This window comes from Balaenoptera acutorostrata, chromosome 2, assembly GCF_949987535.1.
Source record: "Balaenoptera acutorostrata chromosome 2, mBalAcu1.1, whole genome shotgun sequence".
Lineage (NCBI taxonomy): Eukaryota > Metazoa > Chordata > Mammalia > Artiodactyla > Balaenopteridae > Balaenoptera > Balaenoptera acutorostrata.
The window spans coordinates 180008063-180022954 of record NC_080065.1 but is presented as its reverse complement, the minus strand read 5'-3'; the positions used below and the strand labels follow the sequence as shown (position 1 = coordinate 180022954).

Below are 14892 nucleotides of genomic sequence, written 5' to 3'. Positions count from 1 at the left end.
TTGTTTAAAGAATGATTTGAAATTACATTGAACTCTTTAACCCATTTGGAAAATATTATGATCGAAAGTGAGTCTACAGATTTTTCCCCTATTAATTTAGCATTTATTGAGCACCTACGGTGTTCCAGGCACTGTGCAGGTCCTTGAGGGGAACATAATCCCTGCCATCCTGGGCTTCAAAGCTGAGAGGAGGAGACAGATTTTCAAGCTATGGTTTATGGTAAGGGGGTAACAGGGATGGGAGCTGGAGTCTATGGGAAGAGAAAAGGGGACACATCATTGTCGTAGAGGATCTGGGGAGACAGCCTGTAGGGATGACACTTAAGGAGAGGTACTCCAGACAGGAGAAAATGCACATGCAAAGGAAGATATGGTGAACTTTGACTAAGTCATGATGTTGGTGGGAGGGGAGCTGGAGGGACAGGCAGAAGGGTGTGTCTGAAGCAGCTCAGACTTTATCTGATAAAATGGGGCCCATTGGAGGCAGGTTACTTTATTCCAGGATTCATCTCTCTATTTGTCCCAGTGCCGTTCTGTTTTAACTACAGTAGCTTTAGAATATATTTTAATATCTGATACTCCACTTTTTGCAAAATTCCTGGGCTATTTTCATTGTCTTTTTTTTTTCTTCCAGATAAACTGTAGAATCCTGTCAAGTTTCCCCCATAAAAACTACAATGGAATTTAAAAAATTTTTTTAAATAAAATAAAATGCATTACAAAACAGAAACAGGGACTTCCCTGATGGTCCAGCAGTCAAGACTCCACGCTCCCAATGCAGGGGGCCCGGGTTTGATCCCTAGTCAGGGAACTAGATTCCACATGCCACAACTAAAAGTTCCCACATGCCGCAATTAAAAAAAAAAAAAAATCCCACAGGCCTCAGTGAAGATCCTGCATGCAGCAACGAAGATTCTGTGTGCCACAACTAAAGACCAGGCTCAGCCAAATAAATAAATAAATAAATATTAAAACAACAACAACAACAAAAACAGAAACAGACTCACAGTCTTCAAAAACAAACTTATGGTTACCAAATGGGAAAGGTGGGGGGGAAGGGATAAATTAGGAGTTTGGGATTAACATATACACACTACTATGTATAAAATAGATAATCAACAAGGACCTACCCTGTATAGCACAGGGAATGCTACTCAATATTCTGTAATAAACTATATGGGGAAAGAATCTGAAAAAGAATGGATGTGTGTATATGTATAACTGAATCACTTTCCTGTATACCTGAAACTAACACAACATTGTAAATCGACTATACTCTAATACGAAATAAAAATTAAATTAAAAAAATTTAAAAATGCACACACACACAGAGCTAGATCCAAGAAACCACATAAAAATAAATGTATAACTTAAGGAGTTCCTGAGGGGCAGTTCTCAACCAGGGGCGATTTTGTCCCTTGGGAGACATTCAGCAATAACTGGAGACATTGTTGATTGTCAGGATGGAGTCGGGGGAAGGGCTGTCCTTGGTCTCTAGTGGGTGGAGACCAGGGATACTGCTAAACGTCCCGCAATGTACGGGGTATTCTCCCACAACCAAGAATCATCTGGCCTGAATGTCGATAGCGCTGAGTGTGAGAAACTCAGCTGGAAGGCAAACATCATTTTAACCCCCACCCAGGTCAACAAAGAGCATGTCACCAGCGACCCCAGAAGCCCCTCCAACAGGCTGCATCCCAATCACAGTGCCTCCTCGCTCCGCAAAGTAACCACTGTTGTGACTTGTGTGATAATCACTGCTTGGCATTTCTGAATAGTTTATCATGGAAGTTTGAATCTCTAGACACTGTGGTTTAGTCTTGCACATGCAAAAAAAAAAAAAATGTATGTTTTAAGTCTCTTAATTCATGGGCTCCCCTCCATCCCTTCCCTGCCTTGCAATAAATCGATTGCACAACTCAGGCTGTTTCCCACGGTCTGGGTGGTGCTGATCCCATCCTCGTGGTGCACGCTGGCATGGTTCTCTGTCCTTCATCTTCCAGGCAAATTTGCAGTTGTTTCCAGAACTGGGATTAGACTAGGGTTTGATGCCTTTGGCCCGATTGTGGGTGCCGTTCGTCCCTTCACCATCAGGCTCGCACTCTTTGTCTCTCCTTGCATGAGGCCAGCAGCCATTGAGAACTAACTTGGTGGTGAATGCAAAATAGCGATGTCCTCCTCCTCGAATTTTAGCTAATTTTATTAGCTAAAATTCTTCCCTTACAGATGTTTCCCCTTATGTTCCATTTGGTTACCTAGTGGCACGTTCATGTAGGAGTGCTTGATTCTTTCCCTTTAGAGACCACTTACCTAAATAGTGAATTAATTCCCCATAATCCTCTGAAAGTGATAAATTAGGCTGGTTCTTTTTTTCTTTTTTCTTTTTTGATTGAAGCATAGTTGATTTACAATATTATGTTAGCTTCTGGTGGACAGCAAAGTGATTCAGATATATATATATTCTTGGGACTTCCCTGGTGGCACAGTAGTTAAGAATCCGCCTGCCAGTGCAGGGGACAAGGGTTCGATCCCTGGTCCTAGAAGATCCCACATGCTGCGGAGCAACTAAGCTTGAGCACCACACCTACTGAGCCTGAGCTCTAGAGCCAGCGAGCCACAACTACTGAAGCCCAGACACCTAGAGTCGGTGCCCCGCAACAAAAGAAGCCAAGCCACCGAAATGGGAAACCCACACGCACTACAACGAAGAGTATATATATATATATTCTTTCTCAGTTGTTTTTTTTTTTTTTACCACGCTGCAAGGCTTGCAGGACCTTAGTTCCCCTACCAGGAATTGAACCCACATCCTCGGCAGTGAAAGCACAGAGTCCTAACAACTGGACGAGCAGGGAATTCCCCAGATTCTTTTTCATTACAGGTTTTTACAAGACACTGAATACAGTTCCCTGTGCTATACAGTAAGTCCTTGTTGTTTATCTATCTTATGTATAGCAGTGTGTGTCTGTTAACCTCAAACTCCTAATTTACTCCCCCCTTTCCCTTGGTAACCAAAAGTTTGTTTTCTATGTCTGTGAGTCTGTTTCTGTTTTGTAAATAAGTTCATTTGTATTATTTTTTAGATTCCACATATGTGATATCATATGATATTTGTATTTCTCTGTCTAATTTATTTCACTTAGTATGATAATCTCTAGGTCCATCCGTGTTGCTGCAAATGGCAATATATCATTCTTTTTTATGGCTGAGTAATATTCCATTGCATATATGTACCACATCTTTATCCATTCATCTGTTGATGGACACTTAGTTTGCTTCCATGTCTTGGTTACTGTAAATACTACTGCTATGAACATTGAGGTGCATGTATCTTTTGGGTTTTTTTCCTTTTAATATTTATTTATTTTTTATTTTTTGGCTTCATTGGGTCTTAGTTGTGGCATGTGGGATCTTTCCTTGTGGTGCGCAGACTCAGTAGTTGTGGTGTGCAGGCTCTGTTGTTGTGGCGTGCGGGCTTAGTTGCCCCACGGCAGGTGGGATCTTAGTTCCCCACCAGGGATCGAATTGGTGTCCCCTGCATTGCAAGATGGATTCTTAACCACTGGACCACCAGGGAAGTCCCACATGTATCTTTTTTGAATTAGAGTATTCGTCTTTTCCAGATATATTCCCAGGAGCGCTGGATCACATGATAAACCTATTTTAGTTTTTTTAGGAACCTCCATACTGTTCTCCATAGCGGCTGCACCAATTTACATTCCCACCAGCAGTGTAGGAGGGTTCCTTTTTCTCCACGCCCTCTCCAGAGTTTATTATTTGTAGACTCTTTTTTTTTTTTTTGGCTGCATTTTGTCTTCATTGCTGCGCGCAGGCTTTCTCTAGTTGCGGTGAGCGGGGGGCTACTCTTCGTTGCGGTGGGCGGTGGCTTCTCTTGTTGCCGAGCACGGGCTGTAGGCGCAAGGGCTTCAGTAGTTGTGACTCTCAGGCTCTAGAGCCCAGGCTCAGTAACTGTGGCGCAGGGTTGCTCCGCGGCATGTGGGATCTTCCTGGACCAGGGATCAACGCCGTGCCCCCTGCATTGGCAGGCGGATTCTTAACCACTGAGCCACCAGGGAAACCCTATTTGTAGACTTTTTGAGGATGGCCATTCTGACCAGTGTGAGGTGACACCTCATTGTAGTTTTGATTTGCATTTCTCTAATAATTATAGGCTGGCTCTTTCTCTAAGTAGTTATGAGCTTATGGATTTAAGTACATTGTGCTCCAATCCATTATCCTCACTGGTGGGCCCACCTGGCCAGTGGGAGCTTCTACTGGTTGGAACTTTTTGAAGCAACTCTGATAGTTTTCTTGCTGTCTCCTATGACCAGATGTTCCAGGCACATCTTGGACATTTCCTGTCCCAGACCTGGCATCAGCCAGAAACTCTGGGGCTTTTTTTGGTGGGAAATTCGTTTGGGTGTTAGAAATGCTCATTTGCTATTGGGTTGGCCATGTGTCTAGACTTTCTTGGTCAAAAGAGCTAAAAGGAGGGGAATATATATATATTATATAATATCTATATATATAATATAGAGAGAACATATAATATATTGTCCTATAATATAACACGTAATTATATATCATAATATAATCTGTATATAATATATTATAATATATATGTAATATATTATAATGTACATTTATGCGTATACATATGATATATATGTCCATATTCTATTATATACAATACTTTATGAATTCATTCTCATATTTCCAGTTCAATTTCAGGACTACATGATTATTACTCAACCTCTTTCTGGTTGGTAGAATAACATCCCCCCAAAGATGTCCATATACTAATCTCTGCCACCTATGAAAATGGTACCTTACATGGCAAAAGGGACTTGCAGATGTGATTATGTTAAGGATCTTGAGATGGGGAGATTGTCCTGGATTATCCAGTGAGCCCAATGTCATCGTAAAAGTCCTTATAAGTGTTGGCAGGAGGGTCAGAGTCAGAGAAGGAGATGTGAAGACAGAAGCAGAGGTGAGAGTGTTGTGATTGCTGGAAGGGGGGCCACCAGCTGAGGATTGCAGGTGGCCTCTAGAAGCTGGAAAAGTCAGGGATATGGACTCTCCCCAAGAGACTCCAGAAGGAATGTAACCCTGAGGACACCTGGATTTTTAGCCTGGTGAGACCCATGTTGGACTCTTGAACTCCAGGACTGTAAGATAATCAATTAATGTTTTGAGCCACTAAATTTGTGGTAATTTGTTACAGCAGCAATAGGATACTAATACTATCTGTTTCTACTTTCTTCCATAAAAATCCTGGTTCTTAAGAACACAAATGAAAACAGAATTAGAATGTCTCAGAATCATTCATTTGCTTTAATGAACACTGCTCACACAGTGGTCTCAAAGAAACAATGTGAATACTACCATCAATATGTTACTAAAACTGTTTTAAAGTATCTCTTGCATATACTCTCCCCTTTTGCCATCATATAGATATATTTGTACTGCATCTACACTGAGAGAACATTTATCCATTACATACATCACCCTTCCTTGTTTAGTGCCCTTCAGTCTTAGGTTTACAAGTAATGTTATGTTTCACACTCTTTGCAGTCATAAACACATGTCTTTCTAGACATTTGTTTATCTGAAATGGAATCCTCAAGACCTCATGGAAACCATCTTCCCTTAGCTCTCACATGTTGATAACAGTCTATATCCTTTATATGTGAAAGTCAATTTTGCTGGATATAAAATCCTTGGCTCCCATTTTCTTTGCTAGTATATCTTTAAACATGTCACTCCATTTTCTTCTTGCATAAAGCATTGCTCTCAAAAGTCTGATGAGAGGGACTTCCCTGGTGGTCCAGTGGTTAAGAATCCGCCTTCCAATACAGGGGACGTGGGTTCGATCCCTGGTTGGGGAACTAAGATCCCACAGCCGAGGGGCAAGCCCGCGCGCCTCATTTACTGAGCTCCCATGCCTCAATGAGAGAGCCCACCTGTCACAAAATACAGAGCCCACGTGTTCTGGAGCCTGCGCACCACAACTAGAGAGACAAAGCTCGCACGCCACAACTAGAGAGAAGCCCACATGCCTCAACACGTGCTGCAGCTAAAACCCAATGCAACCAAAAAACAAAACAAAACAAAACCTGTATATTAATTTAGATATAATTGACATTATAAGATTCAGTCATTTCATCCATAAACATGACACATCTGTTAATTAATCCAAGTCTTATTTTAACCTCCTAGTAAAGTTTTAGAGTTTTCTTGAAACAGGCCACACCCTCCTCCTCAAGGTTATTCTCTTTGGGGGAGAAAGATGGCTGCTTTTTTTCTTTTTAATATTTATTTATTTATTTATTTAGGCTGTGCTGAGTCTTAGTTGCGGCACATGGAATCCTTAGCTGTGGCATGCAGAATCTTAGTTGCAGTATGCATGTGGGACCTAGTTCCCCAACCAGGGATCGAACCCAGGCCCCCTGCATTGGGAGTGTGGAGTCTTACCCACTGGACCACCAGGGAAGTACCAAAGATGGCTGCTTTTGTAGATAGAAGCTCTGTTTCTTATCTTTTCCTAATTGGCTGCTTTCACCATATTGGAATGCTATTGGTGTTGTGTATTTGTGTTCATTTGTTGTGTCCTATCTTTCCTAGAAACACTGAATGAGATAAAAATGGGGATGTGAGAGAGAGAGATGGGGCTGGAGGTGGAAGGGGAGCCAGATGGAGGTGAGACTTGGGAGGTGAGAAAGACAGGGCTTCAGCCTGGGTCGAACTATAACCAGGTAGAAAGACGGAGGGACCAGTTTGGGGACAAAGGCATTATCCCTCCTCTGTACAAACCCTCTCCTGGCTCCCATCTCACAGAATGTAAGAACTAAAATCCTTAGAGTGGCCCACAATGACCTGCATGACCCGCTTCTGTCACCTCTTGACTTCCTCTCTCCTCCCATTCACTCTCCTGCACACTCCTTCTGCTCCACTAGGAACAGTTCTGCCTCAGGGCCTTTGCACCTGCTGCTCCATCTTCCTGGAATGCTCTTCCCATAGATGTCCACACAGCTTCTGCCTCACCTCTTTTGATCTCTGTTCAAATGTCACAGTGCGGCTCCCCTGGCCGCCTTCCCATGCTTTCTCCACTCAAGACACCTCTTTGGCCTGCACTAATTTTTTTTTTTTTTTTTTTTTTTTATTTATTTATTTATTTATTTTTGGCTGTGTTGGGTCTTCAGTTCGTGCGAGGGCTTTCTCCAGTTGCGGCAAGCGGGGGCCACTCTTCATCGCGGTGCGGGAACCGCCCTTCATCGCGGTGCGCGGGCCTTTCTCTATCGCGGCCCCTCCCGTCGCGGGGCACAGGCTCCAGACGCGCAGGCTCAGCAATTGTGGCTCACGGGCCCAGCTGCTCCGTGGCATGTGGGATCTTCCCAGACCAGGGCTCGAACCCGTGTCCCCTGCATTAGCAGGCAGATTCTCAACCACTGCGCCACCAGGGAAGCCCGGCCTGCACTAATTTTTTTCCCTAGCACTTATAACCTTCTTATACATGTCTATCTGTTCCTCATTGGAATGTCAGCCCCATATGAGCAAGAACTTTTCTGTCTGTCTTCTACACTGCCTGGTCCCCAGAGCCTCAAACAATGCTTGGCACACAGAAGGTGCTCTATAAATACTTGTTTGCTGAATGAAAGGAACGAAAGGTGAATTTGGACTCCGTGTGGACCAAGGATATCCGAGCAGCGTTGGAAGAATGTCCCAGCCTCTCCAGCTAGTGTGGAAGTATGTAACAGGGAGAAGGCACTTTGATTGCGTGGGTGAAGGGGAAAGATGCAATTATCTTTGATCTCTCTCTCTCTTTTTTTTTTATTTTTTTATTTTATTATTTTATTTTATTTATTTATTGTTTCCTGCTGCGTTGGGTCTCCGTTGCTGCGCGCGGGCTTTCTCTAGTTGCAGCGAGCGGGGGCTACTCTTCATTGTGGTGCGCGGGCTTCTCATTGTGGTGGCTCCTCTTGTTGTGGAGCACGGGATCTAGATGTGCAGGCTTCAGTAGTTGTGGCATGCAGGCTCAGTAGTTGTGGCTCGCAGGCTCTAGAGCGCAGGCTCAGTAGTTGTGGCGCACGGGCTTAGTTGCTCCGCGGCATGTGGGATCTTCCTGGACCAGGGCTCGAACCCATGTCCCCTGCATTGGCAGGTGGATTCTTAACCACTGCACCACCAGGGAAGCCCCTTTTTTTTTTTTTTTTTGCACAAAGTGTAAAGGTTTGTTTTTTTTTTAAATGTGTAACATAGGCAAAATTATTTGTCAATAGATTTTTAAGGAATTTCTCATGTTCTGATTCTTTCCACTGCCAATCACCTTAGTGCCTCCAAGGTCATAATCTTCAAGATAAGACAGCCCTTTCAAAAAGAAGTTTTGCTCAGTTCACAGTTGTCATGTCAGTTGGTCCACAATTCTTTTAGTTGGGCTTCTTTGATCTCCAGTGGAATACAGACACACTTCAAAATTCCCCACCTGTAATCTTTGGGATCCAATTTCCTCAAGCAAGTTACTTTAGGACCACGGTTAGGGTCAGGAGATGAATCTGTCTGGTTCTGAATTTGACACTCTCTAAAAATGCATTATGTTCAAATTATACTCACTCCTAAGCTATCACACCCTAGAACAGTACAGATCGTTGGGATATGCCAATAACTTTTTAAAGTCCAGACACTGTGTTCTCAAGGTAAAAGCCTTAAAGAAAAAGCCATCTCAGGGACTTCCCTGGTGGTCCAGTGGTAAAGAATCCACCTTACAATGCAGGGACTCCAGTTCGATCCCTGGTCAGGGAGCTAAGATCCCACATGCCACGGGGCAACTAAGCCTCCAGGCCACAACTACCGAGCTCGCGCACCTCAATGAGAGAGCCTGAGTGCGGCAAATTACAGAGCCCTGGGGCCGGCTCACCACAACTAGAGAAGAAGCCCGTGCGCCACAACCAGAGAGAAGCCCACGTGCCACAACAAAAAGAGCCCTTTGCCTCAACGAAAGTTCCTGCACGCCTCAATGAAGACCCCTCGAGCCACAACTAAGACCTGATGCAGCCAAAAAAATAAACAAAATGGCTTTTTAAAAAGCCATCTTTGTTTCATGTCAACATTAAAAATAGAGCACTAAATCAATGTATCTGATAATTTCCCTCATATCTTAAGCTTTCAAATTATCAACTCTATAGTGCCGGAAGCAATCTTTATGCTTATCAATACACCCCCATCACTTGAATCTGTTTTAGGTATCATGTTCCTTCTTATCTGTATCAAAACTCATACTGAACAATGAGTTCTGGGTCTCAAAAGAGGATTAGATCTCTTAAATAACCTTTTTTTTCCCTCCAGATTCCTAAGACCATTGATGGTAGAACACGTGACCCTTCTCTGTTCCACCCTATCCCAGGCTGAGGCTTGAGCCAGAGGAGAGGAGAGCTAGTCTCCTGGCCACTCCAGGACGCACGTGAGCCTCTTGGGAGCCGCCTTCAGCTCCTTCGCCAGTTCAAGGGCCTATTGGAAACTCCGGAGCAGCGCCCGCCCTGGTCTGGAATGCCCAGCTGTCCCAGAGAGTCTGTGTCTGCCCCTCAACACTCACATCCCCAGCCCTGAGGGCTCATCAGCCCCAGTTGAGGGTCTCAGAGGGCAGCATCTCCCTCTGCCCAGTCCCCCGCTTCGCCCTCCACCCTCCTCCCCAGGTTCAAAATCTAACCAGTCCGTCCACATCCTATTAGTTTCACCACCTGAGTAGTTCTGGAATCTATCCCTGTCTCCCCATCTAGTTACTCAAAGACCCCACCATCCCAGGCTTCCCTGCTGCCCTCCTGCCCCCCACGCCCGTCCCCAGCTTTGAACAATTCATATTTATCCCCAGGCAGGAACGTGTTGGGGTTTCACATATGCCAATGTATCCCTTTCTGAGCCTGGTTGAAATTTACATGGATGTGCATTTCATTGTTACTCTTCCCAGTATGTTAGAAGCAACCTTTTCAGCCTGTTCAGTATTTATTTAAAACAGCTATTAAGGGACTTCCCTGGTGGCGCAGAGGTTAAGACTCTGCGCTCCCAATGTAGGGGACCTGGGTTCGATCCCTGGTCAGGGAACTAGACGCCATGTGCATGCCGCAACAAAGAGTTCGCATGCCACAACTAAGGAGCCCGCCTGCCTCAACTAAGACCTGGCACAACCAAATAAATAAACAAATAAAATAGATATAAAAAAACAATTATTGGGGCTTCCCTGGTGGCGCAGTGGTTGAGAATCTGCCTGCCAATGCAGGGGACACGGGTTCGAGCCCTGGTCTGGGAAGATCCCACATGCCACGGAGCGACTAGGCCCGTGAACCACAACTACTGAGCCTGCGCGTCTGGAGCCTGTGCTCCCAACAAGAGAGGCCGCGATAATGAGAGGCCCGCGCACCGCGATGAAGAGTGGCCCCCGCTTGCCGCAACTGGAGAAAGCCCTCGCACAGAAACGAAGACCCAACACAGCTAAAAATAAATAAATAAATAAATAAATAAATAAAAAGAGAGGTAAAGTGAGGACAGAGAAAGAGAATAAAGAAAAAAAAAAAAAACAATTATTAAAATCAGGACAATTGATTCAGGCCAGAATCCTCAATGGATGAGATAGTCAGTGAAAGTTTCATGAGGAAACAGGATATTTGTGTAGTTTCAGTGTAACCGCCCATAAAATACACATTCATGACAGGAAAAAGTTGTCACTTCACAGAGGAGAAACAGACAGATAATGCCTTCATCAAGTGATCATAGTTAAAATGACCAGGAATGGGGCAAATGGACAAATCAAATCCTAATATACTGCATAGAGAAGGACGCACCATCACTTCTGTGGTATTTCTTCCAAAGATGCTTAACCTGAATCTAATCATGAGGAAAATCAGACAAATGCAATGTCCCAGACAGGGACGTTCTACAAAACAACTGGCCTATGACCTTCAAAAATGTCAATGTCAAAAAGTCTACAAATAACAAATGCTGGAGAGGGTGTGGAGAAAAGGGAACTCTCCTACACTGTTGGTGGGAATGTAAATTGGTACAGCCACTATGGAGAACAGTATGGAGGATCCTCAAAAAAACTAAAAATAGAGCTACCATATGATCCAGCAATCCCACTATTGGGCATATATCCAGACAAAACTCTAATTCAAAAAGATACATTCACCCCAATGTTCATAGCAGCACTATTTACAATAGCCAGGGCATGGAAACAACCTAAGTGTCCATCAACAGATGAATGGATAAAGAAGATGTGGTACATATAAATACAATGGAATACTACTCAGCCATAAAAAATAATTAAATAATGCCATTTGCAACAACATGGATGGACCTAGAGTTTATCATACGAAGCATAGTAAGTCACAAAGGGAAAGACAAGTACCATATTATATCACTTATATGTGGAATCTAAAATACCACACAAACGAACCTATCTACGAAACAGAAACAGACTCACAGACATAGAGAACAGACTTGTGGTTGCCAAGGGGGAGGGAGGTGGGGGAAGGAAGGATTGGGAGTTTGGGATTAGCAGATGCAAACTATTTTATACAGGATGGATAACAACAAGGTCCTACTGTATAGCACAGGGAACTATATTCAATATTCTGTGATAAACCACAATGGAAAAGAATATGAAAAAGAATATATATATATATATATATAAATATATATATATATATATATAAATATATATATATATATATATAAAACTGAATCACTTTGCCGTGCAGCAGAAATTAACACAACATTGTAAATCAACTATACTTCAATAAATTTTTTTTAAAAAGTCAATGTCATGAAAGACAAGGAAAGGAGAAAGGACATTCCAGGCATGACATCTGTCTGCAATGTGTGATCCTGGATTGGACCAGAGACCAGAACATAAAAATTACTAAGAAAGACATTATTGGACCTTTGATAACATTTGAATACCTGTAGTTCAGGTAGCAAGATTAGATCAGTATTAAATTTCCTGATTGTGATCATTATACTGTAGTTACATAAGCAATGGTTCTCCACTGGGGAGGGGGGAGGGGCACTGTCTGTCATCCAGGGGACGTTACGTAATGTCTGAAGACATTTTTGGCCGTCACAGCCGGGGTGTGTGTGCTACTGACACCTAGTGGGTGGAGGCCAGGGAGGCTAAAACTCCTACAGTGTAGGACAGCCCTCCACAGCAGAGAATTATCCAGCCTCGGTGTCAATAAGGTAGAGAAACCCTCCGTAGGAGAAGGCCCTTTTTCTCAGGAAATATAAATGGAAGTATTTAGGAATAAGAAAGAGTCATGTCTGTAACCGGCTCAAAAAAGGTTCAGAAAAAAAATGTGTATCTATATCTATACCTCTCTCTCTCTCTACACACCTAGATGTGTGTGTGTGTCTTCCTTACCCCAATTCCCCAAATGCTAACCTGTTGCCACATTTGCGTATTTTTTTCTCTGTTTGATTCGGCCCCCAGCCCCCCACCGCCAACCCGAACTTCTTAGTGTTCCTCAAACTCATCAGGAACGTTCCTGCCTCAGGAACCTCAGGGCCTTTGCACTGGCTATTCCCTCCTCCTAGAATGCCCTTCCCCCTGATATCTGCCTGACTGACCTCTTCACCTCCTTCACTTCACTACTCACACACCCAGTGAGACGGTTCCTGATCACTCTAGTTAAAATTGCCAACATCCCCCCATTCCGTATCTCCCTTCTTCGATTCATTTTTCTTTTTAGTACTTATCACCATGTAACATGCTATATATTTTCTTTGTTTACTGTGGCTCTCTCACACAGCCATTGTGCCAGCTCCATTAGGGCAAGGCCTTTGTCCCTGGTGCTTAAAAAGGGGCCTGGCACACAGTAGGTGCTCAGTTCATTGATGAACGGATGAATTGCTGATAAGTAAAAGAGATGGCCTGAAAGGAGGAGGAAGTGGGGGGCGGGGAGGAGGAGTAAGAGGAAAGTTGCTACTCATCACCTCCACATCTCCCTTTGCCTCCTCCTTTGAATCCTTCATCTTCTAGGACAAGACCTCGAGGCCACTTCTGGGGGGCCCTTCGGCCCTCAGGAGTCGCGCACAGGGGGCGCTCAGCAGCCAGGGGCACTTTCCTTCCCTCCCGGGAGCCCGGGACAGCGGAAAGGAACGCGCGTGAGCTGCTCTGTGACTCGCCACCAGGGGGCCGCTTCGGGTAAGAACTATTCTTCAGAAAATTTTTAAAAGAGAGAAAGGAAGGAAGGAAGGAAGAAAAGAGAGAGAGAAAGAGAAAAGAGAGAAAGAGAGAAAGAAAGAAAGGAGGGAGGAAGGGAGGAAGGAAGGAAGGAAAGAAAGAGGCAATCTCTAGCTTTTTCTTATTGTTACAAAAATACTTGCTTAAAATTAGCACATTCATGGGATTTCCTTGGTGGTCCAGTGGGTGAGACTCCACGCTCCCAATGCAGGGGGCCTGGGTTGGATCCCTTGGTCAGGGAACTTGATCCCACATGCACGCCGCAACGAAAGATCCCTCATGCCACAACTGAGACTCGGCGCAGCCTAAATAAATAAATAAATAAATGTTTAAATTAGCATATTCATCATAGAAAATTAAGAAACTAAAGAGAGAAATAAAAATTGCTGCACTAGCCCATCAAAATTGGATCTACCAGGGACTTCCCTGGCAGTCCAGTGGTTAAGACCCTGCACTCCCAGTGCAGGGGGCCTGGGTTGGATCCCTGGTCAGGGAACTAGATCCCTGATGCCACAACTAAAACCCGGCACAGCCAAATAAATAAATAGTGGGGAAAAAAATTGGGGGACTTCCCTAGTGGTCCAGTGGTAAAGAGTCCACCTTACAATGCAGGGGATGAGGGTTTGATCCCTGGTCAGGGAACTAAGATCCCACTAAGATCCCAACTGAGCACCCGGGCCACAGCTACTGAACTCCGGCACCTCAGCTAGAGAGCCTGCGTGCTGCAAACTACAGAGCCCACATGCCCTGGAGCCTGCGCCCCACAACTAGAGAGAGAAAACCCACATGCCACAACTAGAGAGAAGCCCATGCACAAAGAGCCCACAAACCTCAATGAAAGATCCTGCATGCCTCAACAAAGATCCTGCATGCCGAAACTAAGACCAGATGCAGCCAAAAATAAATAAAATAATAAAATAAATAAATAATTTTAAAAATTGGATCTACCAACATATTTTACTTGGATCGCCATTTGCTTCTTTAAAATTTTTATTTTAACATTTGATTTTGGAGAATTTTAAACCCAAAAAAGTAGCAAAATGTACTTCATGCCACTAAACTGTACACCTCAGAATACTTCAAATGGTAAATTTTATATGATGTATATTTTTCCACAATGAAAAAAAAAAGTAGATTGTATAACATGAACACCAGTTATCAACTCAGTCTTGTTTCTTCTCCCCCCAGATTCCCACTTCCTCCCATCTGGATTACTTTGTTTTTGTTTTTGTTTTGTTTTAAGTGATATTTTGGTGAAATCACATACAACTTTTTAAAAATAAACTTATTCATTTACTTTTGGTTGCATTGGGGCTTCATTGCTGCACACAGACAGGGCTTAGTTGCTCCGCAGCATGTGGGATCTTCCCGGACCAGGGCTCAAACCCGTGTCCCCTGCATTGGCAGACGGATTCTTAACCACTGCGCCACCAGCGGAGTCCCTGGATTATTTTGAAGCAAATCCCAGATGGTCCCTCACCTGTAAATATTTGAGCATGCATTCTAGGAGATAAGGACTTTTTTTTTTGAATCATTTCTTTTTAAAACACCCATAATAGCATTATTATACTTTAAAAAGTTATTATCATCAAATGTCCAGTATGTGTTCAAATGTCTAATTGTCTCATAAATGTTATAATTTGTTTTGTTATCTTTTGTTTTAT

The 14892-nt window shown here is 43.6% G+C and overlaps 1 protein-coding gene and 1 pseudogene across 8 annotated transcripts in view; one reads left to right on the top strand and one right to left on the bottom strand.

Moving 5' to 3' along the window:
• Nucleotides 1–14892, top strand: part of HNRNPM (heterogeneous nuclear ribonucleoprotein M) — a 175351-nt gene that overhangs the window by 59480 nt on the left and 100979 nt on the right. The window lies entirely within an intron of this gene.
• On the bottom strand, nucleotides 9244–9360 carry LOC114236193 (small nucleolar RNA SNORA40; annotated as a pseudogene).